Source organism: Octopus sinensis, linkage group LG3, assembly GCF_006345805.1.
Source record: "Octopus sinensis linkage group LG3, ASM634580v1, whole genome shotgun sequence".
Lineage (NCBI taxonomy): Eukaryota > Metazoa > Mollusca > Cephalopoda > Octopoda > Octopodidae > Octopus > Octopus sinensis.
The window spans coordinates 165102421-165110987 of NC_042999.1; the positions used below are offsets into that span (position 1 = coordinate 165102421).

Genomic DNA, 8567 nt, shown 5'->3' on the forward strand with positions numbered 1-8567 from the left:
CATATAAAACATATCTATGTGTGTGTCTTTGTGTTTGTATTTGTCCCCCACTACCGCTTGACATCCGGTGGTGGTGTGTTTACGTCCGCATAACTTAATAGTTCAGCAAACAAGAACGGCAGAATAAGTACTAGACTTTAATAAATATGTTCTGAGATCGATTTGTTCGACTAAAACCATTCAAATTGGTGCCCCAGTATGGCCACAGTCAACTGACTGAAACAAGTAAAAGAGTAAAGGGATATATATATATATATATATATATATATATATATATATATATATATATATATACACACACACACCAAATGCACACTTATACATACACGATGTGTATGCTTGCACATTCAATGTTTGTGCAAGCGCGCGTATAAGTGAACATGTGTGTGTGTGTGTACGTGCGCGCGTATATGTGTGTAAATAATCTGCCAACCTCTGGCCGCTACACTTCGATTTCTATTAACATTAATATCTATCAAGATGTGAGTGTGAACAAGAAAACAACTACTTACTGCTGTAGATCTGTCTCGGTGAATATTGCCCATTATGCTTTGTGTTTAATGATTTTATTGAATTTATGTGGCATGGAGATTTTTATAAATATGACCGAACATTCAATGTACACAGACGAACATTCAATGTACCACCAGCATGTTGTTGTCCTTCTATAGCTGAAACGATATTTTATAGCCTTGATCGGAACTATACAGAAAAAAAAAGAAGAAAAGAAAATAGCTGGATGGTTACACAAATATAAATGTGTAACATATGTTTATGTTGTATTTCAATAGTCTGTGACTAATACGATTGAATTGTTGCTTGGCCGACACAGTTGATACATCTCACGTGTTGTGTCTTCTGCCTAGTTTATCATTAAAGAGAGAGATGTCTTGTTTTTGTTTTTTTACACAATGAAGTTTACTAACTGCACTTGAAGGAGAACTTGGAAGTGAAGAACCTACCAACCTTATTGCTAGCAATGAGTAGAAGCTATTTTCCGATCTCTCTAAAACATACTTTTCATGAAAACAGTTGTACAATGAATAAGGTTGATGAAAAGAGTAGTTGAAACGTCTGAGCACCGAACGGAATCAACACCTGGTGGGCTTCTAAATTCATTACTATCCATCAGGTGCTGATAAAATAAGTACAACTAGATTGCTCGAGCAAACTATACCCCACCTTACAATTCTTGTCCTTTATTGACAACTTAAAACTCGATAGATTCTGTGTTACTTTTTAATACAGTAGAACGAAAGAAATGATACAACACCGACCACTAACGTTCCAAGTTCAAATCATTACGATATCTACCTATCATTTCAATATTCTACTTTCTGTCAAATATATTGTTTGTTTTTTTCATTGTTGTATTTTAGACACACCGCAGCTCTAACTAGGCGGAGAAATTATCAAAAGAACTATGTACATGGTCACGCAGTATTTCTTTGAAGTAGTGCATATGTTGGACAAGTTTATCCTGTGTGGAGTTACCTTTTTAAGGACATTTAAATTGATTTGAAGCAGATTTGGTTGCTGTTTCAAATAGACCAAGTGACCACGTGGAGACTTTCTTGTTGGCTTCAATAAGTACTAGAAATATTCTGAAGTTGGTTTAAATGCTGATGTCCAACAACTACAAATTTGTAGCATTGTAACCATATGAAAAATATAATAGCCAAGTTAATATATTTAATGTAGTGGACATGTAAATATCCACTAAGTATATGGTGAGAAAAGGAAATTAGTTCAATGTATAATATTATTTTAATAATGTCGTTTAGTAAGGAAGATAATTTTGATATGTTTCGATATTATTAAACTTCTTCAGAGAAGCATAAAGTTTATCTCCTTTATGAAATTTGGAATGAGAGAATCTCTAAATAGATAAAGGGACGTCAGCTATTTGAGAACGAAACTTTAAGAACCATAAGTGCCCCAAGCTTATCTTTTTTCAGCCCCAAATTAGATGTTTCGAATCTAAAGCAGACGCTGAAAAGGCATACTTTTCTCGCCACCTTTGTCGCTAACCACAGTGTTTATGAAATTGCAGCCTCCTTAAACATTGCTAGGTCCTCTGTGTTTAAGATCAAAAAATAGCTCCTGGCCTGGTTGGAATGTGTCTTCTGTTGCCAAAAGATAAAAAGAAAAACATTTTCTACGGTCCGACATTGTCAGAAATGTCGAGTAAGTCTAGCAAATCCAAATCATTATCAATGAGCATTTTGGCAAGTCATAGTCAAAATTCTCCATGCGTCGAACTCAGCGATTGGACTAGTGGTGCATGAAGACATCAGTACGAATCCTATATAATAAGAAAGGGACAGTTGATGCCCAATAAGACCCGAGAGAACCGTGCATCAGGTCGAAGTCCTTATTGAACAAATTCAAACACCCCGACGAGTCTAACTTGCTCCGGCTCTTCTGAGATAAGAAGAATTTTATCCAAGATCAAAAAGTGAACCAACCTCACTGAAGCCCTATTTGGTGTTATGCACACCAAGCTCTCATCATCTGTGAAGCACTGGGGATCATGGACAAAGAGGGCCATGTCATACATCCTCACTTTTTCCGGCAAGGTCTTAGTGTCAACGTAGCATTCTACATCGAGACAATAGAGGCGGTTCTAAAAACCCGGGATCGAGAAAATTGCTCAGGGAAGCAGAATCTTAGTAGCGTTTGGCCTCCAAACTCTCCTGATTGAAACCACCTGGAGCTAGGCTGAGATAACAACATACCCACTATACCAAGGACTCGTTGATGTCTGTGATTGAGAACGTTATGTCTAACATGAATAAGGATCACCTGACCAATGCATTTAGTCGTTTCGAGGAAGTGGTGGAGGCTAATAGCAGTTTTATTGCATAGTCTATGTAAGAACATGTGTACCAAATCCTATAAATATAAATTTAATGGTTTTCCTAATAAATATTTTTGTTTTCCTTAAATTAAAATGTTGTCCGGAAGTAGCTGACGCATTTTCTATGTAATATTGTGTATGAAAGGGCATAAACAATGAGCATATTTTTTTAAAAACCTATCCATTACAAATAATTACTTAGAGACGTCATCCTATGAAGAACTCCAATTAGATCGAGAGATTTCCTGGATTTGTCTCTTGTAATTACTTCATTGAGCTAAACTGACTGTTGATGCACCAAGGTCCAGTATAATTTCTTTATAGAAATCTTTACCTTTTGAGCAGTTTGTATATAAACTTAACTTTGTAGATACCGGATCATACCAATGTTGGCTAAGATAATATAATATGGAGGATAAGCCAATGCGCAAAATAGTTGCTCTTTGATTACATAATCTGCTGTTTATTTATCTATTTATTTATTTATTTGGTAAAACATAGGAAGGAGACATTTGTGAAATCGGATTCCTTGACAGGTGACGCCGAGCTGCCGAAGCTGTAACTCACTGATCTAATGTGTATTTATTAATGCAGTAGAGTATGATTTGAGAGAGATTTGATTGTTATTTCTAGCAGATGAAGCGGCCAAAATTGAGACTCCCTAATTAGTTTGTGTTTACTAAAGATCTCCTTAGCAGGATCAATTAAAGTGAGTGAGATTATGTCAGATACTACATACATGCCCCATGGCTAGCACTCGTGAGATTTAGCTGTTTACTTTCAATCTTCTTGTACTAGTCACACACGCACATGCACACTTTACGTAAAATCCCATTTGAATACCCTTCTTTTAATCTGCTCTGCTCTTTCCACTGCCCATTTTCTTACTACAACCATTATCAAACTCACGTTACACTGCTAGTGTGCTGTACTTGTTATTGATCTTGTTTTAGTTATTACTAGCAGTATCGCCCGGCCTTGCTCGGGTTTGTAAGGGAAATAACTATAAAGCATTTTTTTAGAGAGTTATAGCCAAAAAATAGCAAAAAAATGGAAAAACAATGATGGTAAATTTTTTTGAGAGTTAAAAAGGTCGAGTTGCGTCCCCTAGACAGTCTGTGGTTTGTGTTTCTGATTCTCGACCCCATGTCGAATTTATCGATTTTTCTCAGAACTGGGGGAAACTTTTCAAAATTTTCGCTGCGTTAGTTTTGAATTATGACATTGGGCTATGTGTGTGTCAAGTTTCGTCAGAATCGGTTGAAAGCCGTGGTCAGGGTGAGGGTACAACCTGACAGACACACAGACAGACAAACTGCCGTTTATATAGAGAGACGTTGCTGTCATAGTTGTCGTCGTTATTGTTTTTGTTTCATGTAATTCTTATTATCAGTGTGATGTTTGTGTCGTTACAGCCTTAGATTAGCGTACCCGGCAAAATGCTTAGTGGCATTTGTTGTTGTTGTTGTTACTGTTGTTATTGTTAAATGCAGCGAGCTGGCAGAAACGTTAGCACGCCGGGCGAAATGCGTAGCCGTATTTCGTCTGCCGTTACGTGCTGAGTTCAAATTCCGCCGAGGTCGATTTTGCCTTTCATCCTTTAGGGGTCGATAAATTAAGTACCAGTTACGCACTGGGGTCAATGTAATCGACTTAATAGGTTTGTCTGTCCTTGTTTGTCCCTTCTGTGTTTAGCCCCTTGTGGGTAGTAAAGAAATAGGCATTTCGTTGGTCTTTGCGTTCTGAGTTCAAATTCTGCCAACGTCGGGTTTGCCTTTAATCCTTTTGGGGTCGATAAAATAATTACCAGCAGAACAGTGGGGTCGATGTAATCGACTAATCCCTCGCCCTAACTTGCTGACTTTGTGCCAAAATTTGAAATCGTTATTATAATAATACAGCAAGCTGGCAGAACCGTTACACTGCCGGAGAAAATGCCAAGCCGCATCTTGTCCGTCTTTACGTTCTGAGTTCAAATTCCGCCGAGATCGACTTTCACCTTTCATTTTTCGGGGTCGATAAATTAAGTACCAGTTGAGTATTGAGGTCGATGTAATCGACTATTCCCCTCCCCCAAATTTCAGGCCTTGTGCCTATATTAGAAAGGATTATCATAACTATAATAATAATAATAATTATTATTATATTATTATTATTATTATTATTATTATTATTATTATTATTATTATTATCATTATTATTATTATTATTATTATTATTTGATTATTATTACGAAAGCATTTCGGATAGTTCTTAATTACCGGTTATTCTTTACTTGGAAGCAGGCAACAACAAATCACCAAAGGTTTCAAGTAGTGCCTTCTCCTTTGACTCTAAGAGATAATACTCTCCTAAGAATGCGAGCTGTACCCAACAATGCTGTCTTCTGGATCACCTCGAGCCTGACAGCATCTCCAATCTTCTTAATATGTTTTTCCAAGCCCTTAGAAACTGCTCCTAATGGTCCAATTACCACCGGTATCGCCATTACTTTCCTATCTCGTCCCGCAGTGGCTGGTATTTTTCACTCTTTTTTTTGTTTCCTTACGTTTCACCCTCGAATCGCCTGGTATTACAACCTCTTTTATCTTTGCTTCTTCTTCATCTTTATTGAATGATCACGATATCTGGCTGTCTCGCCTCTGAATGTTAAAATCTCAGAGTATTTAGTAATGGTCGTTTTCCATTACTCCCTCTGGCTTGTGTTCATACCATTGTTCGGTTCTCTCAAGTTTTGCTTTACCGCACAACAGCCAGTAGACACATCTGGCCACATAGTCGTGTCTCCTTTTGTATTCGCGTTGTGCGTGCTTACAGCACTCACTAACAATATGGCTTATACTTTCTCCTCTGTCAGAGCACAGCCTTCACTGTGGTGAGTCAGTACTTTTATCAATGTCATATTTGGAGTAGTTTGTTCTGAGAGCTTGTTCTTCAGCGCTGCACACTAATGCCTCAGTGGGCCCTTTTAAGTCTCCTTTCTGCAACCATTGCCAGGTTCTATTCCAATCAATCTCATCTTTATTCTTCAAGAACTGACTGTGCATTTTCTTGTCCTGCCAAATTTTCTTCATCTGCTCTCTCTCTCTCTCTCTCTCTCTCTCTCTCTCTCTCTCTCTCTCTCTCTCTCTCTCTCTCTCTCTCTCTCTCTCTCTCTCTCTCTGGTCTTTCTTAAATCGTGTTGGATCTACGGCTTCGTTCACTTTTAAGGTTCCCTGCATTTTCACTGCTTCAATCATTTCTTCTTTACTCCCCTTGACATACCAAGCCAAGCTATTCTCCTTTTCTCTTACACAACCTTCACAACACACCAAATCCCCGTCCTCCTTTCTTTTTTACATACAATCTTCACACATCATTCTTGGGGTGTTGTTCCTTGTTCATTGTCATTAATTGACGTGTTCTCCGGTCATTCTCTTGTAATTCATTCTTCTTCCAAGATACTATTCCTGCCCTATCAAAGCAGCAGACATTTAGATTCGATTGGAGCACAAGCCGAGTTCTCAAATACTCTTTCATCTTGTGTTCATTCATCTTATTTCTTTCAATGATACCCAGGTACTTAAATCCTTCTTCTCCGACTTCCTTTACAGTTTCACTATTTTCCAGCTTGATCCCATGGCTTTTATTGATTTTCTCCTTTTGAGAATCATTACGCCTCATTTCTCGATCCCAAATTCCATACCAATATCTTTGCTAATCATCTGCACAGTTGCCGTCAAACTCTCAATTTCTGTCTCAGGCTTAGCAAATAGCTTTAGGTCATCCATAAAGCACAGGTTGTTTACTTTCACCCTGCCTAGCATGTACCCCACATGCATCTTTCTTAAAACGCTGACTAGTGGCAGATGCAGACCTCAAATAATAGTGGCGACAGAATGTCCCCTTAAAAGATTCCTCTTTTGATATTTATCTCTCCCAGCTTATCTCCTCCTACTGTGAGTTCAGTTCGCCACGTTGTCATTGAGTTTTGTATTAGCTTCAGGATATTATGTATGACCTTAAGTAATTTAAGGCATTCACTAATCCACGAGTGTGGGACCATGTCATATACTTTCCTGTAGTCCACCCATGCCATCGCCAAATTTTTGTCTCTGCTTGCAATCAGCCAGGATAGTCTTATCGATTAGTAATTGATTCTCCTTTCCTCTGCTCTTACGTCTACACCCTTTTTGCTCCACTGGTAGCAGATCGTTCTCATCTAGGTATTTATAGATGCTGTTCGATATGATGGCCGTCATCAGATTCCACATCAGTGACAAACAAGTTATTGGTCGGAAATTTCCAACCGCATTCCTTTTACTTGGGTCCTTATAGAATAGTACCGTTCTTCCTTTTGGCATCCAGACCAGTACTTGAATGTCACTGTTCAGTATTTCGTCCACCTGTCTCGCAATTCTCCTCTGCAGCGCTATCAAGTTTCTTAAGCTAAAAGCCCTGAACCCCATCTGGGCCAGACGCTTTTCAGTTAGGAATTTTCCTGCACTGATCTCTAATCCTCCCCTCAGTTATTTTCAATTCCTCCTGTTGATACTCTCCACTCTATTTTAGTTTTGTGTTGTTTCTCCTAAGATTATATGTTTGCCCAGAATCTCTTGCTTTCTTCAGCATCCGGCACGGCTTTTCAAACTTTTTCTTTCCCATCCACTTCCTGATAGATTCGTTTCTGATTTCGTTCGAAAAGTCTGTTTAATCTGTATTGCTCAATCCTCTGCTCATATCTCTTCAGTTTATGTGCTTTAGCTTTCAACCTCTGTTTTAATTCCTTTAATTCTTCAATCACCACATTTATTCCCTTTCTCTTCACCCTATACTTCTTCTCTAGCTCAACATATTTCTCTCGCTGAACTTCATTTCTCTTTTTCCGTTCCAGAATATTAATATGCTTTCTGGTCTCGTTGAGAGAATCCGTTATTCTCCTTTTGCACCATCGTTCCTTCTGGTTATGTTGACATCTACCTTTGGCTTTCAAACCTAACTTCCGGGCTATAAAGATTGAGATTGCATTTATGAAATTGTTGGTGTCTGTAATGTTGTCAGTCATGATATCACCAGTGATATCATTTATTTTCTGGACCCTTTCATTGAGTTTCCTTCTGTCTGTTCACCAGACGTCCAAATATCAATGATTTCATTTAAAATGGATATTTGTTCCTCGGTTCTCTCATCGCTTTCCTGATCAATAATCTCAGCCTCACGCTTGTTTTCTTCCTTCAACTCTACTGCCATACTTTCACCATCTGCATTCTCTTCCCCGTCCTCCCGTTCACCACTGGTTTTACTATCCCTAAGCACCCATCTCTTAATGCATTCTAGTTCAACTGGAGATAACCATTCATTCTTTCTGGTGGCTCTAGCTTGGTCACACAGATTTTGTTCACTTAATTCAGTTAGTCCTCTGTTAGTCCTTCTTTTCCTATATCTCCTAGCGGGTACTTCAATATCATTTCTCGGATTACCCAGAGAGAAGCACTCAATTCCAGCCACATTCATTTCTTTCGTTCACCTTCTTTTGACAGTTGCTTGATGACGACTGGTCACCCATGGGGAACCCGCCGGGCGAGAGACCTCCAAAAGTTGTTCCAGCCATATTCACGCCGTTCTCATTTCTATTCTTATTTCACATTTCGGCACTCAAGATGAGGGTTAGTGAATTTTAGGTTGCACAAGCACCAGTATTTTTCCCCATAATACCTTCACTGACAGG

At 38.5% G+C, this 8567-nt stretch overlaps 1 long non-coding RNA gene across 1 annotated transcript in view; it reads right to left on the reverse strand.

The window, feature by feature from the left end:
- Window positions 1–512: 512 nt before the first annotated feature.
- Window positions 513–8567, reverse strand: part of LOC118762828 — a 16070-nt gene continuing 8015 nt past the window's right edge. The window contains exon 2 of the long non-coding RNA XR_004998577.1: window positions 513–702. This is a non-coding gene — a long non-coding RNA (uncharacterized LOC118762828). The remainder of the gene's footprint in view (window positions 703–8567) is intronic.